At 38.7% G+C, this 17,805-nt stretch overlaps 1 protein-coding gene across 1 annotated transcript in view; it reads right to left on the reverse strand.

Annotated features, from left to right (window-relative positions):
• Positions 1-17,805, reverse strand: part of LOC128179485 (short-chain collagen C4-like) — a 145,345-nt gene that overhangs the window by 45,054 nt on the left and 82,486 nt on the right. The window lies entirely within an intron of this gene.

Genomic DNA, 17,805 nt, shown 5'->3' on the forward strand with positions numbered 1-17,805 from the left:
TCAATGTTGTGAAAATGATGACATCCCCGGGGTAGGGTTGGGCCACAATGGGGAGTCGGAAGTTTTACATAGGAATATAGGAATATATAGAGTAAATCTTTAAAAATCTTTTTCTCAGAAATTAATCAGCCAGGAAAATTGAAACTTGTGTGGAAGTATCTTATAGTGGTGTAGATTCATAGTTGTAAAAATCATGATCCCCAACGATAGGGTGGGGCCACATGGGGGTGTGAAAGTTTTACATTGGAATATATAGAGTAAACCTTTAAATATCTTTTTCTCAGAAATTAATCAGCCAGGAAAGCTGACACTTCTGTGGAAGAACCCTCAGGTAGTGTTAATTGAAAGAAAATCATGACCCCTCGGGGGTGGGGTGGATCACAATGGAGGGTCGAAGTTTTACATAAGAATGTATAGAGTAAACCTTAAAATATCATCTCATCAGAAACTAAACTGCCAGGAAAACTGAAACTTGTTTGGAAGCATGCTCAGGTAGTGTAGCTTCAGGTTGTGAAAATCATGATCCCTGGGGTTAGGGTTGGCCACAATGGGGGGCGATCGAAGTTTTACATAGGAATATATAGAGTAAATCTTTAAATATCATCTCATTAGAAACTAATCAGCTAGGAAAGCTGAAACTTGTGTGGAAGCATTCTCATATAGTGTAGATTCAAAGTTGTGAAAATCATGATCCCTGGGGTAGGGTGGAGCACAATGGAGGGTCGAAGTTGTACATAGGAATATATAGAGAAAATCTTTAAAAATCTTTTTCTCACAAATTAATCACCCAAGAAAAATGAAACTTGTGTGGAAGTATTTTATAGTGGTCTAAATTTCTAGTTGTAAAAATCATGATCCCTGGGGATAGGGTGGGGCCACATGGGGGTGTGAAAGTTTTACATTGGATTATATATAGAGTAAACCTTTAAAAATCTTTCTCTCAGAAATTAATCAGCCAGGAGAGCTGAAACTTGTGCGGAAGCATCCTTGGGTAGTGTAAATTCAAAGTTGTGAAAATCATGACCTCTGGTGGTAGGGTGGGTCACAATGGAGGTTGAAGTTTTACATAGGAATATATAGAGAACATCTTAAAAAATCTTCTTTTCAGAAACTAATCAGCCAGAAAAGCCGAAACTTGTATGGAAGCATCCTGAAGTAGTTTAGATTCAACATGTGAAAATGATGACACCCCCGGGGCTAGGGTGGGGCCACAATGGGGGTCAAAGTTTAACTTAGGAATGTATAAAGTAAATCTTGAAAAATCTTCTTCTCAAAAACTAATCAGTCAGGAAAGCTGACACTTGTGTGGAAGAACCCTCAGGTAGTGTAAATTTAAAGAAAATCATGACCCCTCAGGGGTGGGGTAGGGCCACAATGGAGAGTCGAAGTTAAACATAAGAATATATAGAGTAAATCTTTAAATATCATCTCATCAGAAACTACACAGCCAGGAAAACTGAAACTTGTGTGGAAGCATGCTCAGGTAGTGTAGCTTCAAAGTTGTGAAAATCATGATCCCTGGGGGTAGGGTGGACAACAATGGAGGGTCGAAGTTTTACATAGGAATATATAGAAAAAAATCTTTAAAAATCTTCTTCTCAGAAACTAATCAGCTAGGAAAGCTGAAACCTATGTGAAAGTAACCTCTAGTGGTGTAGATTCAAAGTTGTGAAAATCATGATCCCTGGGGTAGGGAGCGGCCACATGGAGGGGGAGTGGGATGGGGTGTTCATGTTTAGTTAGAAATATATAGAGTAAATCTTTAAAAATCTTTTTCTCAGAAATTAATCAGCCAGGAAAATTGAAACTTGTGTGGAAGTATCTTATAGTGGTGTAGATTCATAGCTGTAAAAATCATGATCCCTAAGGATAGGGTGGGGCCACATGGGGGTGTGAAAGTTTTACATTGGAATATATAGAGTAAACCTTCAAATATCTTTTTCTCACAAATTAATCACCCAAGAAAAATGAAACTTGTGTGGAAGTATTTTATAGTGGTCTAAATTTCTAGTTGTAAAAATCATGATCCCTGGGGATAGGCTGGGGCCACATGGGGGTGTGAAAGTTTTACATTAGATTATATATATAGTAAACCTTTAAAAATCTTTCTCTCAGAAATTAATCAGCCAGGAGACCTGAAACTTGTGCGGAAGCATCCTTAGGTAGTGTAAATTCAAAGTTGTGAAAATCATGACCTCTGGGGGTAGGGTTGGCCACAATGGGGGGCGATCGAAGTTTTACATAGGAATATATAGAGTAAATCTTTAAATATCATCTCATCAGAAACTAATCAGCTAGGAAAGCTGACACTTGTGTGGAAGCATTCTCATATAGTGTAGATGCAAAGTTGTGAAAATCATGTTCCCTGGGGGTAGGGTGGAGCACAATGGAGGGTCGAAGTTTTACATAGGAATATATAGAGAAAATCTTTAAACATCTTCTCAAAATCTAATCAGCCAGGAAAGCTGAAACTTGTGTGGACGTATCTTCTAGTGGTGTAGATTCAAAGTTGTGAAAATCATGATCCGTGGGGGTTAGGGTGGGGGCACATGGGGGGAGGGGGAGGTGTTCAAGTTTTACATAGGAATATATAGAGTAATTCCTTGAAAATCTTTTTCTCAAAAAACGAATCAGCCAGGAAGGCTGAAACTTGTGTTTAGCATCCTCAGGTAGTGTAGTTTCAATGTTGTGAAAATGATGACACCCCCGGGGTAGGGTTGGGCCACAATGGGGAGTCGGAAGTTTTACATAGGAATATAGGAATATATAGAGTAAATCTTTAAAAATCTTTTTCTCAGAAATTAATCAGCCAGGAAAATTGAAACTTGTGTGGAAGTATCTTATAGTGGTGTAGATTCATAGTTGTAAAAATCATGATCCCTAGGGATAGGGTGGGGCCACATGGGGGTGTGAAAGTTTTACATTGGAATATATAGAGTAAACCTTTAAATATCTTTTTCTCAGAAATTAATCAGCCAGGAAAGCTGACACTTCTGTGGAAGAACCCTCAGGTAGTGTTAATTGAAAGAAAATCATGACCCCTCGGGGGTGGGGTGGGTCACAATGGAGGGTCGAAGTTTTACATAAGAATGTATAGAGTAAACCTTAAAATATCATCTCATCAGAAACTAAACTGCCAGGAAAACTGAAACTTGTTTGGAAGCATGCTCAGGTAGTGTAGCTTCAGGTTGTGAAAATCATGATCCCTGGGGTTAGGGTTGGCCACAATGGGGGGCGATCGAAGTTTTACATAGGAATATATAGAGTAAATCTTTAAATATCATCTCATCAGAAACTAATCAGCTAGGAAAGCTGAAACTTGTGTGGAAGCATTCTCATATAGTGTAGATTCAAAGTTGTGAAAATCATGTTCCCTGGGGGTAGGGTGGAGCACAATGGAGGGTCGAAGTTTTACATAGGAATATATAGAGAAAATCTTTAAAAATCTTTTTCTCACAAATTAATCACCCAAGAAAAATGAAACTTGTGTGGAAGTATTTTATAGTGGTCTAAATTTCTAGTTGTAAAAATCATGATCCCTGGGGATAGGCTGGGGCCACATGGGGGTGTGAAAGTTTTACATTGGATTATATATAGAGTAAACCTTTAAAAATCTTTCTCTCAGAAATTAATCAGCCAGGAGAGCTGAAACTTGTGCGGAAGCATCCTTAGGTAGTGTAAATTCAAAGTTGTGAAAATCATGACCTCTGGGGGTAGGGTGGGTCACAATAGAGAAAATCTTTAAACATCTTCTCAATATCTAGCCAGGAAAGCTGAAACTTGTGTGGACGTATCCTCTAGTGGTGTAGATTCAAAGTTGTGAAAATCATGATCCGTGGGGGTAGGGTGGGGCCACATGGGGGGGGGGGAGGTGTTCAAGTTTTACATAGGAATATATAGAGTAAATCTTTAAATATCATCTCATCAGAAACTAATCAGCTAGGAAAGCTGAAATTTGTGTGTAAGCATTCTCATATAGTGTAGATTCAAAGTTGTGAAAATCATGTTCCCTGGGGGTAGGGTGGAGCACAATGGAGGGTCGAAGTTTTACATAGGAATATATAGAGAAAATCTTGAAACATCTTCTCAAAATCTAATCAGCCAGGAAAGCTGAAACTTGTGTGGACGTATCCTCTAGTGGTGTAGATTCAAAGTTGTGAAAATCATGATCCGTGGGGGTTAGGGTGGGGGCACATGGGGGGGGGGGAGGTGTTCAAGTTTTACATAGGAATATATAGAGTAATTCCTTGAAAATCTTTTTCTCAAAAAACGAATCAGCCAGGAAGGCTGAAACTTGTGTTTAGCATCCTCAGGTAGTGTAGTTTCAATGTTGTGAAAATGATGACATCCCCGGGGTAGGGTTGGGCCACAATGGGGAGTCGGAAGTTTTACATAGGAATATAGGAATATATAGAGTAAATCTTTAAAAATCTTTTTCTCAGAAATTAATCAGCCAGGAAAATTGAAACTTGTGTGGAAGTATCTTATAGTGGTGTAGATTCATAGTTGTAAAAATCATGATCCCCAACGATAGGGTGGGGCCACATGGGGGTGTGAAAGTTTTACATTGGAATATATAGAGTAAACCTTTAAATATCTTTTTCTCAGAAATTAATCAGCCAGGAAAGCTGACACTTCTGTGGAAGAACCCTCAGGTAGTGTTAATTGAAAGAAAATCATGACCCCTCGGGGGTGGGGTGGGTCACAATGGAGGGTCGAAGTTTTACATAAGAATGTATAGAGTAAACCTTAAAATATCATCTCATCAGAAACTAAACTGCCAGGAAAACTGAAACTTGTTTGGAAGCATGCTCAGGTAGTGTAGCTTCAGGTTGTTAAAATCATGATCCCTGGGGTTAGAGTTGGCCACAATGGGGGGCGATCGAAGTTTTACATAGGAATATATAGAGTAAATCTTTAAATATCATCTCATCAGAAACTAATCAGCTAGGAAAGCTGACACTTGTGTGGAAGCATTCTCATATAGTGTAGATTCAAAGTTGTGAAAATCATGATCCCTGGGGTAGGGTGGAGCACAATGGAGGGTCGAAGTTGTACATAGGAATATATAGAGAAAATCTTTAAAAATCTTTTTCTCACAAATTAATCACCCAAGAAAAATGAAACTTGTGTGGAAGTATTTTATAGTGGTCTAAATTTCTAGTTGTAAAAATCATGATCCCTGGGGATAGGCTGGGGCCACATGGGGGTGTGAAAGTTTTACATTGGATTATATATAGAGTAAACCTTTAAAAATCTTTCTCTCAGAAATTAATCAGCCAGGAGAGCTGAAACTTGTGCGGAAGCATCCTTGGGTAGTGTAAATTCAAAGTTGTGAAAATCATGACCTCTGGTGGTAGGGTGGGTCACAATGGAGGTTGAAGTTTTACATAGGAATATATAGAGAAAATCTTAAAAAATCTTCTTTTCAGAAACTAATCAGCCAGAAAAGCCGAAACTTGTATGGAAGCATCCTGAAGTAGTTTAGATTCAACATGTGAAAATGATGACACCCCCGGGGCTAGGGTGGGGCCACAATGGGGGTCAAAGTTTAACTTAGGAATGTATAAAGTAAATCTTGAAAAATCTTCTTCTCAAAAACTAATCAGTCAGGAAAGCTGACACTTGTGTGGAAGAACCCTCAGGTAGTGTAAATTTAAAGAAAATCATGACCCCTCAGGGGTGGGGTAGGGCCACAATGGAGAGTCGAAGTTAAACATAAGAATATATAGAGTAAATCTTTAAATATCATCTCATCAGAAACTACACAGCCAGGAAAACTGAAACTTGTGTGGAAGCATGCTCAGGTAGTGTAGCTTCAAAGTTGTGAAAATCATGATCCCTGGGGGTAGGGTGGACAACAATGGAGGGTCGAAGTTTTACATAGGAATATATAGAAAAAAATCTTTAAAAATCTTCTTCTCAGAAACTAATCAGCTAGGAAAGCTGAAACCTATGTGAAAATAACCTCTAGTGGTGTAGATTCAAAGTTGTGAAAATCATGATCCCTGGGGTAGGGAGCGGCCACATGGAGGGGGAGTGGGATGGGGTGTTCATGTTTAGTTAGAAATATATAGAGTAAATCTTTAAAAATCTTTTTCTCAGAAATTAATCAGCCAGGAAAATTGAAACTTGTGTGGAAGTATCTTATAGTGGTGTAGATTCATAGCTGTAAAAATCATGATCCCTAGGGATAGGGTGGGGCCACATGGGGGTGTGAAAGTTTTACATTGGAATATATAGAGTAAACCTTCAAATATCTTTTTCTCACAAATTAATCACCCAAGAAAAATGAAACTTGTGTGGAAGTATTTTATAGTGATCTAAATTTCTAGTTGTAAAAATCATGATCCCTGGGGATAGGCTGGGGCCACATGGGGGTGTGAAAGTTTTACATTTGATTATATATATAGTAAACCTTTAAAAATCTTTCTCTCAGAAATTAATCAGCCAGGAGACCTGAAACTTGTGCGGAAGCATCCTTAGGTAGTGTAAATTCAAAGTTGTGAAAATCATGACCTCTGGGGGTAGGGTTGGCCACAATGGGGGGCGATCGAAGTTTTACATAGGAATATATAGAGTAAATCTTTAAATATCATCTCATCAGAAACTAATCAGCTAGGAAAGCTGACACTTATGTGGAAGCATTCTCATATGGTGTAGATTCAAAGTTGTGAAAATCATGTTCCCTGGGGGTAGGGTGGAGCACAATGGAGGGTCGAAGTTTTACATAGGAATATATAGAGAAAATCTTTAAACATCTTCTCAAAATCTAATCAGCCAGGAAAGCTGAAACTTGTGTGGACGTATCTTCTAGTGGTGTAGATTCAAAGTTGTGAAAATCATGATCCGTGGGGGTTAGGGTGGGGGCACATGGGGGGGGGGAGGTGTTCAAGTTTTACATAGGAATATATAGAGTAATTCCTTGAAAATCTTTTTCTCAAAAAACGAATCAGCCAGGAAGGCTGAAACTTGTGTTTAGCATCCTCAGGTAGTGTAGTTTCAATGTTGTGAAAATGATGACACCCCCGGGGTAGGGTTGGGCCACAATGGGGAGTCGGAAGTTTTACATAGGAATATAGGAATATAAAGAGTAAATCTTTAAAAATCTTTTTCTCAGAAATTAATCAGCCAGGAAAATTGAAACTTGTGTGGAAGTATCTTATAGTGGTGTAGATTCATAGTTGTAAAAATCATGATCCCTAGGGATAGGGTGGGGCCACATGGGGGTGTGAAAGTTTTACATTGGAATATATAGAGTAAACCTTTAAATATCTTTTTCTCAGAAATTAATCAGCCAGGAAAGCTGACACTTCTGTGGAAGAACCATCAGGTAGTGTTAATTGAAAGAAAATCATGACCCCTCGGGGGTGGGGTGGGTCACAATGGAGGGTCGAAGTTTTACATAAGAATGTATAGAGTAAACCTTAAAATATCATCTCATCAGAAACTAAACTGCCAGGAAAACTGAAACTTGTTTGGAAGCATGCTCAGGTAGTGTAGCTTCAGGTTGTGAAAATCATGATCCCTGGGGTTAGGGTTGGCCACAATGGGGGGCGATCGAAGTTTTACATAGATTATATAGAGTAAATCTTTAAATATCATCTCATCAGAAACTAATCAGCTAGGAAAGCTGAAACTTGTGTGGAAGCATTCTCATATAGGGTAGATTCAAAGTTGTGAAAATCATGTTCCCTGGGGGTAGGGTGGAGCACAATGGAGGGTCGAAGTTTTACATAGGAATATATAGAGAAAATCTTTAAAAATCTTTTTCTCACAAATTAATCACCCAAGAAAAATGAAACTTGTGTGGAAGTATTTTATAGTGGTCTAAATTTCTAGTTGTAAAAATCATGATCCCTGGGGATAGAGTGGGGCCACATGGGGGTGTGAAAGTTTTACATTGGATTATATATAGAGTAAACCTTTAAAAATCTTTCTCTCAGAAATTAATCAGCCAGGAGACCTGAAACTTGTGCGGAAGCATCCTTAGGTAGTGTAAATTCAAAGTTGTGAAAATCATGACCTCTGGGGGTAGGGTTGGCCACAATGGGGGGCGATCGAAGTTTTACATAGGAATATATAGAGTAAATCTTTAAATATCATCTCATCAGAAACTAATCAGCTAGGAAAGCTGACACTTGTGTGGAAGCATTCTCATATAGTGTAGATTCAAAGTTGTGAAAATCATGTTCCCTGGGGGTAGGGTGGAGCACAATGGAGGGTCGAAGTTTTACATAGGAATATATAGAGAAAATCTTTAAACATCTTCTCAAAATCTAATCAGCCAGGAAAGCTGAAACTTGTGTGGACGTATCTTCTAGTGGTGTAGATTCAAAGTTGTGAAAATCATGATCCGTGGGGGTTAGGGTGGGGGCACATGGGGGGGGGGGGGGGTGAGGTGTTCAAGTTTTACATAGGAATATATAGAGTAATTCCTTGAAAATCTTTTTCTCAAAAAACGAATCAGCCAGGAAGGCTGAAACTTGTGTTTAGCATCCTCAGGTAGTGTAGTTTCAATGTTGTGAAAATGATGACACCCCCGGGGTAGGGTTGGGCCACAATGGGGAGTCGGAAGTTTTACATAGGAATATAGGAATATATAGAGTAAATCTTTAAAAATCTTTTTCTCAGAAATTAATCAGCCAGGAAAATTGAAACTTGTGTGGAAGTATCTTATAGTGGTGTAGATTCATAGTTGTAAAAATCATGATCCCTAGGGATAGGGTGGGGCCACATGGGGGTGTGAAAGTTTTACATTGGAATATATAGAGTTAACCTTTAAATATCTTTTTCTCAGAAATTAATCAGCCAGGAAAGCTGACACTTCTGTGGAAGAACCCTCAGGTAGTGTTAATTGAAAGAAAATCATGACCCCTCGGGGGTGGGGTGGGTCACAATGGAGGGTCGAAGTTTTACATAAGAATGTATAGAGTAAACCTTAAAATATCATCTCATCAGAAACTAAACTGCCAGGAAAACTGAAACTTGTTTGGAAGCATGCTCAGGTAGTGTAGCTTCAGGTTGTGAAAATCATGATCCCTGGGGTTAGGGTTGGCCACAATGGGGGGCGATCGAAGTTTTACATAGGAATATATAGAGTAAATCTTTAAATATCATCTCATCAGAAACTAATCAGCTAGGAAAGCTGAAACTTGTGTGGAAGCATTCTCATATAGTGTAGATTCAAAGCTGTGAAAATCATGTTCCCTGGGGGTAGGGTGGAGCACAATGGAGGGTCGAAGTTTTACATAGGAATATATAGAGAAAATCTTTAAAAATCTTTTTCTCACAAATTAATCACCCAAGAAAAATGAAACTTGTGTGGAAGTATTTTATAGTGGTCTAAATTTCTAGTTGTAAAAATCATGATCCCTGGGGATAGGGTGGGGCCACATGGGGGTGTGAAAGTTTTACATTGGATTATATATAGAGTAAACCTTTAAAAATCTTTCTCTCAGAAATTAATCAGCCAGGAGACCTGAAACTTGTGCGGAAGCATCCTTAGGTAGTGTAAATTCAAAGTTGTGAAAATCATGACCTCTGGGGGTAGGGTTGGCCACAATGGGGGGCGATCGAAGTTTTACATAGGAATATATAGAGTAAATCTTTAAATATCATCTCATCAGAAACTAATCAGCTAGGAAAGCTGAAACTTGTGTGGAAGCATTCTCATATAGTGTAGATTCAACGTTGTGAAAATCATGTTCCCTGGGGGTAGGGTGGAGCACAATGGAGGGTCGAAGTTTTACATAGGAATATATAGAGAAAATCTTTAAACATCTTCTCAAAATCTAATCAGCCAGGAAAGCTAAAACTTGTGTGGACGTATCCTCTAGTGGTGTAGATTCAAAGTTGTGAAAATCGTGATCCGTGGGGGTAGGGTGGGGCCATATGGGGGGGGGGAGGTGTTCAAGTTTTACATAGGAATATATAGAGTAATTCCTTGAAAATCTTTTTCTCAAAAAACGAATCAGCCAGGAAGGCTGAAATTTGTGTTTAGCATCCTCAGGTAGTCTAGTTTCAATGTTGTGAAAATGATGACACCCCCGGGGTAGGGTTGGGCCACAATGGGGAGTCGGAAGTTTTACATAGGAATATAGGAATATATAGAGTAAATCTTTAAAAATCCCTTTCTCAGAAATTAATCAGCCAGGAAAATTAAAACTTGTGTGGAAGTATCTTATAGTGGTGTAGATTCATAGTTGTAAAAATCATGATCCCTAGGGATAGGGTGGGGCCACATGGGGGTGTGAAAGTTTTACATTGGAATATATAGAGTAAACCTTTAAATATCTTTTTCTCAGAAATTAATCAGCCAGGAAAGCTGACACTTCTGTGGAAGTATTTTATAGTGGTCTAAATTTCTAGTTGTAAAAATCATGATCCCTGGGGATAGGCTGGGGCCACATGGGGGTGTGAAAGTTTTACATTAGATTATATATATAGTAAACCTTTAAAAATCTTTCTCTCAGAAATTAATCAGCCAGGAGACCTGAAACTTGTGCGGAAGCATCCTTAGGTAGTGTAAATTCAAAGTTGTGAAAATCATGACCTCTGGGGGTAGGGTTGGCCACAATGGGGGGCGATCGAAGTTTTACATAGGAATATATAGAGTAAATCTTTAAATATCATCTCATCAGAAACTAATCAGCTAGGAAAGCTGAAACTTGTGTGGAAGCATTCTCATATAGTGTAGATTCAAAGTTGTGAAAATCATGTTCCCTGGGGGTAGGGTGGAGCACAATGGAGGGTCGAAGTTTTACATAGGAATATATAGAGAAAATCTTTAAACATCTTCTCAAAATCTAATCAGCCAGGAAAGCTAAAACTTGTGTGGACGTATCCTCTAGTGGTGTAGATTCAAAGTTGTGAAAATCGTGATCCGTGGGGGTAGGGTGGGGCCACATTGGGGGGGGGGGGTGAGGTGTTCAAGTTTTACATAGGAATATATAGAGTAATTCCTTGAAAATCTTTTTCTCAAAAAACGAATCAGCCAGGAAGGCTGAAAATTGTGTTTAGCATCCTCAGGTAGTGTAGTTTCAATATTGTGAAAATGATGACACCCCCGGGGTAGGGTTGGGCCACAATGGGGAGTCGGAAGTTTTACATAGGAATATAGGAATATATAGAGTAAATCTTTAAAAATCTTTTTCTCAGAAATTAATCAGCCAGGAAAATTGAAACTTGTGTGGAAGTATCTTATAGTGGTGTAGATTCATAGTTGTAAAAATCATGATCCTTAGGGATAGGGTGGGGCCACATGGGGGTGTGAAAGTTTTACATTGGAATATATAGAGTAGACCTTTAAATATCTTTTTCTCAGAAATTAATCAGCCAGGAAAGCTGACACTTCTGTGGAAGAACCCTCAGGTAGTGTTAATTGAAAGAAAATCATGACCCCTCGGGGGTGGGGTGGGTCACAATGGAGGGTCGAAGTTTTACATAAGAATGTATAGAGTAAACCTTAAAATATCATCTCATCAAAAACTAAACTGCCAGGAAAACTGAAACTTGTTTGGAAGCATGCTCAGGTAGTGTAGCTTCAGGTTGTGAAAATCATGATCCCTGGGGTTAGGGTTGGCCACAATGGGGGGCGATCGAAGTTTTACATAGGAATATATAGAGTAAATCTTTAAATATCATCTCATCAGAAACTAATCAGCTAGGAAGGCTGAAACTTGTGTGGAAGCATTCTCATATAGTGTAGATTCAAAGTTGTGAAAATCATGTACCCTGGGGGTAGGGTGGAGCACAATGGAGGGTCGAAGTTTTACATAGGAATATATAGAGAAAATCTTTAAAAATCTTTTTCTCACAAATTAATCACCCAAGAAAAATGAAACTTGTGTGGAAGTATTTTATAGTGGTCTAAATTTCTAGTTGTAAAAATCATGATCCCTGGGGATAGGCTGGGGCCACATGGGGGTGTGAAAGTTTTACATTGAATTATATATAGAGTAAACCTTTAAAAATCTTTCTCTCAGAAATTAATCAGCCAGGAGACCTGAAACTTGTGCGGAAGCATCCTTAGGTAGTGTAAATTCAAAGTTGTGAAAATCATGACCTCTGGGGGTAGGGTTGGCCACAATGGGGGGCGATCGAAGTTTTACATAGGAATATATAGAGTAAATCTTTAAATATCATCTCATCAGAAACTAATCAGCTAGGAAAGCTGAAACTTGTGTGGAAGCATTCTCATATAGTGTAGATTCAACGTTGTGAAAATCATGTTCCCTGGGGGTAGGGTGGAGCACAATGGAGGGTCGAAGTTTTACATAGGAATATATAGAGAAAATCTTTAAACATCTTCTCAAAATCTAATCAGCCAGGAAAGCTAAAACTTGTGTGGACGTATCCTCTAGTGGTGTAGATTCAAAGTTGGGAAAATCGTGATCCGTGGGGGTAGGGTGGGGCCATATGGGGGGGGGGAGGTGTTCAAGTTTTACATAGGAATATATAGAGTAATTCCTTGAAAATCTTTTTCTCAAAAAACGAATCAGCCAGGAAGGCTGAAACTTGTGTTAACATCCTCAGGTAGTGTAGTTTCAATGTTGTGAAAATGATGACACCCCCGGGGTAGGGATGGGCCACAATGGGGAGTCGGAAGTTTTACATAGGAATATAGGAATATATAGAGTAAATCTTTAAAAATCTTTTTCTCAGAAATTAATCAGCCAGGAAAATTAAAACTTGTGTGGAAGTATCTTATAGTGGTGTAGATTCATAGTTGTAAAAATCATGATCCCTATGGATAGGGTGGGGCCACATGGGGGTGTGAAAGTTTTACATTGGAATATATAGAGTAAACCTTTAAATATCTTTTTCTCAGAAATTAATCAGCCAGGAAAGCTGACACTTCTGTGGAAGAACCCTCAGGTAGTGTTAATTGAAAGAAAATCATGACCCCTCGGGGGTGGGGTGGGTCACAATGGAGGGTCGAAGTTTTACATAAGATTGTATTGAGTAAACCTTAAAATATCATCTCATCAGAAACTAAACTGCCAGGAAAACTGAAACTTGTTTGGAAGCATGCTCAGGTAGTGTAGCTTCAGGTTGTGAAAATCATGATCCCTGGGGTTAGGGTTGGCCACGATGGGGGGCGATCGAAGTTTTACATAGGAATATATAGAGTAAATCTTTAAATATCATCTCATCAGAAACTAATCAGCTAGGAAAGCTGAAACTTGTGTGGAAGCATTCTCATATAGTGTAGATTCAAAGTTGTGAAAATCATGATCCCTGGGGTAGGGTGGAGCACAATGGAGGGTCGAAGTTTTACATAGGAATATATAGAGAAAATCTTTAAAAATCTTTTTCTCACAAATTAATCACCTAAGAAAAATGAAACTTGTGGGGAAGTATTTTATAGTGGTCTAAATTTCTAGTTGTAAAAGTCATGATCCCTGGGGATAGGCTGGGGCCACATGGGGGTGTGAAAGTTTAACATTGGATTATATATAGAGTAAACCTTTAAAAATCTTTCTCTCAGAAATTAATCAGCCAGGAGACCTGAAACTTGTGCGGAAGCATCCTTAGGTAGTGTAAATTCAAAGTTGTGAAAATCATGACCACTGGTGGTAGGGTGGGTCACAATGGAGGGTCGAAGTTTTACATAGGAATATATAGAGAAAATCTTAAAAAATCTTCTTCTCAGAAACTAATCAGCCAGAAAAGCCGAAACTTGTATGGAAGCATCCTGAAGTAGTTTAGATTCAACATGTGAAAATGATGACACCCCCGGGGCTAGGGTGGGGCCACAATGGGGGTCAAAGTTTAACTTAGGAATGTATAAAGTAAATCTTGAAAAATCTTCTTCTCAAAAACTAATCAGTCAGGAAAGCTGACACTTGTGTGGAAGAACCCTCAGGTAGTGTAAATTTAAAGAAAATCATGACCCCTCAGGGGTGGGGTAGGGCCACAATGGAGAGTCGAAGTTAAACATAAGAATATATAGAGTAAATCTTTAAATATCATCTCATCAGAAACTACACAGCCAGGAAAACTGAAACTTGTGTGGAAGCATGCTCAGGTAGTGTAGCTTCAAAGTTGTGAAAATCATGATCCCTGGGGGTAGGGTGGACAACAATGGAGGGTCGAAGTTTTACATAAGAATGTATAGAGTAAACCTTAAAATATCATCTCATCAGAAACTAAACTGCCAGGAAAACTGAAACTTGTTTGGAAGCATGCTCAGGTACTGTAGCTTCAGGTTGTGAAAATCATGATCCCTGGGGTTAGGGTTGGCCACGATGGGGGGCGATCGAAGTTTTACATAGGAATATATAGAGTGAATCTTTAAATATCATCTCATCAGAAACTAATCAGCTAGGAAAGCTGAAACTTGTGTGGAAGCATTCTCATATAGTGTAGATTCAAAGTTGTGAAAATCATGATCCCTGGGGTAGGGTGGAGCACAATGGAGGGTCGAAGTTTTACATAGGAATATATAGAGAAAATCTGTAAAAATCTTTTTCTCACAAATTAATCACCCAAGAAAAATGAAACTTGTGTGAAGGTATTTTATAGTGGTCTAAATTTCTAGTTGTAAAAATCATGATCCCTGGGGATAGGCTGGGGCCACATGGGGGTGTGAAAGTTTAACATTGGATTATATATAGAGTAAACCTTTAAAAATCTTTCTCTCAGAAATTTTTCAGCCAGGAGACCTGAAACTTGTGCGGAAGCATCCTTAGGTAGTGTAAATTCAAAGTTGTGAAAATCATGACCTCTGGGGTTAGGGTTGGCCACAATGGGGGGCGATCGAAGTTTTACATACGAATATATAGAGTAAATCTTTAAATATCACCTCACCAGAAACTAATCAGCTAGGAAAGCTGAAACTTGTGTGGAAGCATTCTCATATAGTGTAGATTCAAAGTTGTGAAAATCATGTTCCCTGGGGGTAGGGTGGAGCACAATGGAGGGTCGAAGTTTTACATAGGAATATATAGAGAAAATCTTTAAAAATCTTTTTCTCACAAATTAGTCACCCAAGAAAAATGAAACTTGTGTGGAAGTATTTTATAGTGGTCTAAATTTCTAGCTGTAAAAATCATGATCCCTGGGGATAGGGTGGGGCCACTTAGGGGTGTGAAAGTTTTACATTGGATTATATATAGAGTAAACCTTTAAAAATCTTTCTCTCAGAAATTAATCAGCCAGGAGACCTGAAACTTGTGCGGAAGCATCCTTAGGAAATGTAAATTCAAAGTTGTGAAAATCATGACCTCTGGGGGTAGGGTGGGTCACAATAGAGAAAATCTTTAAACATCTTCTCAATATCTAGCCAGGAAAGCTGAAACTTGTGTGGACGTATCCTCTAGTGGTGTAGATTCAAAGTTGTGAAAATCATGATCCGTGGGGGTAGGGTGGGGCCACATGGGGGGGGGGGGAGGTGTTCAAGTTTTTCATAGGAATATATAGAGTAAATCTTTAAATATCATCTCACCAGAAACTAATCAGCTAGAAAAGCTGAAACTTGTGTGGAAGCATTATCATATAGTGTAGATTCAAAGTTGTGAAAATCATGTTCCCTGGGTGTAGGGTGGAGCACAATGGAGGGTCGAAGTTTTACATAGGAATATATAGAGAAAATCTTTAAAAATCTTTTTCTCACAAATTAATCACCCAAGAAAAATGAAACTTGTGTGGAAGTATTTTATAGTGGTCTAAATTTCTAGTTGTAAAAATCATGATCCCTGGGGATAGGGTGGGGCCACATGGGGGTGTGAAAGTTTTACATTGGATTTTATATAGAGTAAACCTTTAAAAATCTTTTTCTCAGAAATTAATCAGCCAGGAGAGCTGAAACTTGTGCGGAAGCATCCTTAGGTAGTTGTGAAAATCATGACCTCTGGTGGTAGGGTGGGTCACAATGGAGGGTCGAAGTTTTACATTGGAATATATAGAGAAAATCTTTAAAAATCTTTTTCTCACAAATTAATCACCCAAGAAAAATGAAACTTGTGTGGAAGTATTTTATAGTGGTCTAAATTTCTAGTCGTAAAAATCATGATCCCTGGGGATAGGGTGGGGCCACATGGGGGTGTGAAAGTTTTACATTGGATTATATATAGAGTAAACCTTTAAAAATCTTTTTCTCAGAAATTAATCAGCCAGGAGACCTCAATCTTGTGTGGAAGCATCCTTAGGTAGTGTAAATTCAAAGTTGTGAAAATCATGACCTCTGGGGTAGGGTGGGTCACAATGGAGGGTCGAAGTTTTACATAGGAATATATAGAGAAAATCTTAAAAAATCTTCTTCTCAGAAACTAATCAGCCAGGGAAGCTGAAACTTGTGTTGAAGTATCCTCTAGTCGTGTAAATTCACAGTTGTAAAAATCATGATCCCTGGGGATAGGGTGGGGGCCACATGGGGGATGTTAAAGTTTTACATAGTTATGTATAGAGTAAATCTTTAAACATCTTCTCAAAATCTAATCAGCCAGGAAAGCTGAAACTTGTGTGGACGTATCCTCTAGTGGTGTAGATTCAAAGTTGTGAAAATCATGATCCGTGGGGGTAGTGTGGGGCCACATGGGGGGGGGTGTTCAAGTTTTACATAGGAATATATAGAGTAATTCCTTGAAAATCTTTTTCTCAAAAAACGAATCAGCCAGGAAGGCTGAAACTTGTGTTTAGCATCCTCAGGTAGTGTAGATTCAATGTTGTGAAAATGATGACACCCCCGGGGTAGGGTTGGGCCACAATGGGGAGTCGGAAGTTTTACATAGGAATATAGGAATATATAGAGTAAATCTTTAAAAATCTTTTTCTCAGAAATTAATCAGCCAGGAAAATTGAAACTTGTGTGGAAGTATCTTATAGTGGTGTAGATTCATAGTTGTAAAAATCATGATCCCTAGGGATAGGCTGGGGCCACATGGGGGTGTGAAAGTTTTACATTGGAATACATAGAGTAAACCTTTAAATATCTTTTTCTCAGAAATTAATCAGCCAGGAGACCTGAAACTTGTGCGGAAGCATCCTTAGGTAGTGTAAATTCAAAGTTGTGAAAATCATGACCTCTGGGGGTAGGGTTGGCCACAATGGGGGGCGATCGAAGTTTTACATAGGAATATATAGAGTAAATCTTTAAATATCATCTCATCAGAAACTAATCAGCTAGGAAAGCTGACACTTGTGTGGAAGAATTCTCATATAGTGTAGATTCAAAGTTGTGAAAATCATGTTCCCTGGGGGTAGGGTGGAGCACAATGGAGGGTCGAAGTTTTACATAGGAATATATAGAGAAAATCTTTAAAAATCTTTTTCTCACAAATTAATCACCCAAGAAAAATGAAACTTGTGTGGAAGTATTTTATAGTGGACTAAATTTCTAGTTGTAAAAATCATGATCCCTGGGGATAGGCTGGGGCCACATGGGGGTGTGAAAGTTTTACATTGGATTATATATAGAGTAAACCTTTAAAAATCTTTTTCTCAGAAATTAATCAGCCAGGAGACCTGAAACTTGTGTGGAAGCATCCTTAGGTAGTGTAAATTCAAAGTTGTGAAAATCATGACCTCTGGGGTAGGGTGGGTCACAATGGAGGGTCGAAGTTTTACATAGGAATATATAGAGAAAATCTTTAAAAATCTTCTTCTCAGAAACTAATCAGCCAGGGAAGCTGAAACTTGTGTTGAAGTATCCTCTAGTAGTGGAAATTCACAGTTGTGAAAATTATGATCCCTGGGGATAGGGTGGGGGCCACATGGGGGATGTTAAAGTTTTACATAGTTATGTATAGAGTAAATCTTTAAACATCTTCTCAAAATCTAATCAGCCAGGAAAGCTGAAAC

The sequence above is a fragment of the Crassostrea angulata genome, chromosome 4, assembly GCF_025612915.1.
Source record: "Crassostrea angulata isolate pt1a10 chromosome 4, ASM2561291v2, whole genome shotgun sequence".
NCBI lineage: Eukaryota > Metazoa > Mollusca > Bivalvia > Ostreida > Ostreidae > Magallana > Magallana angulata.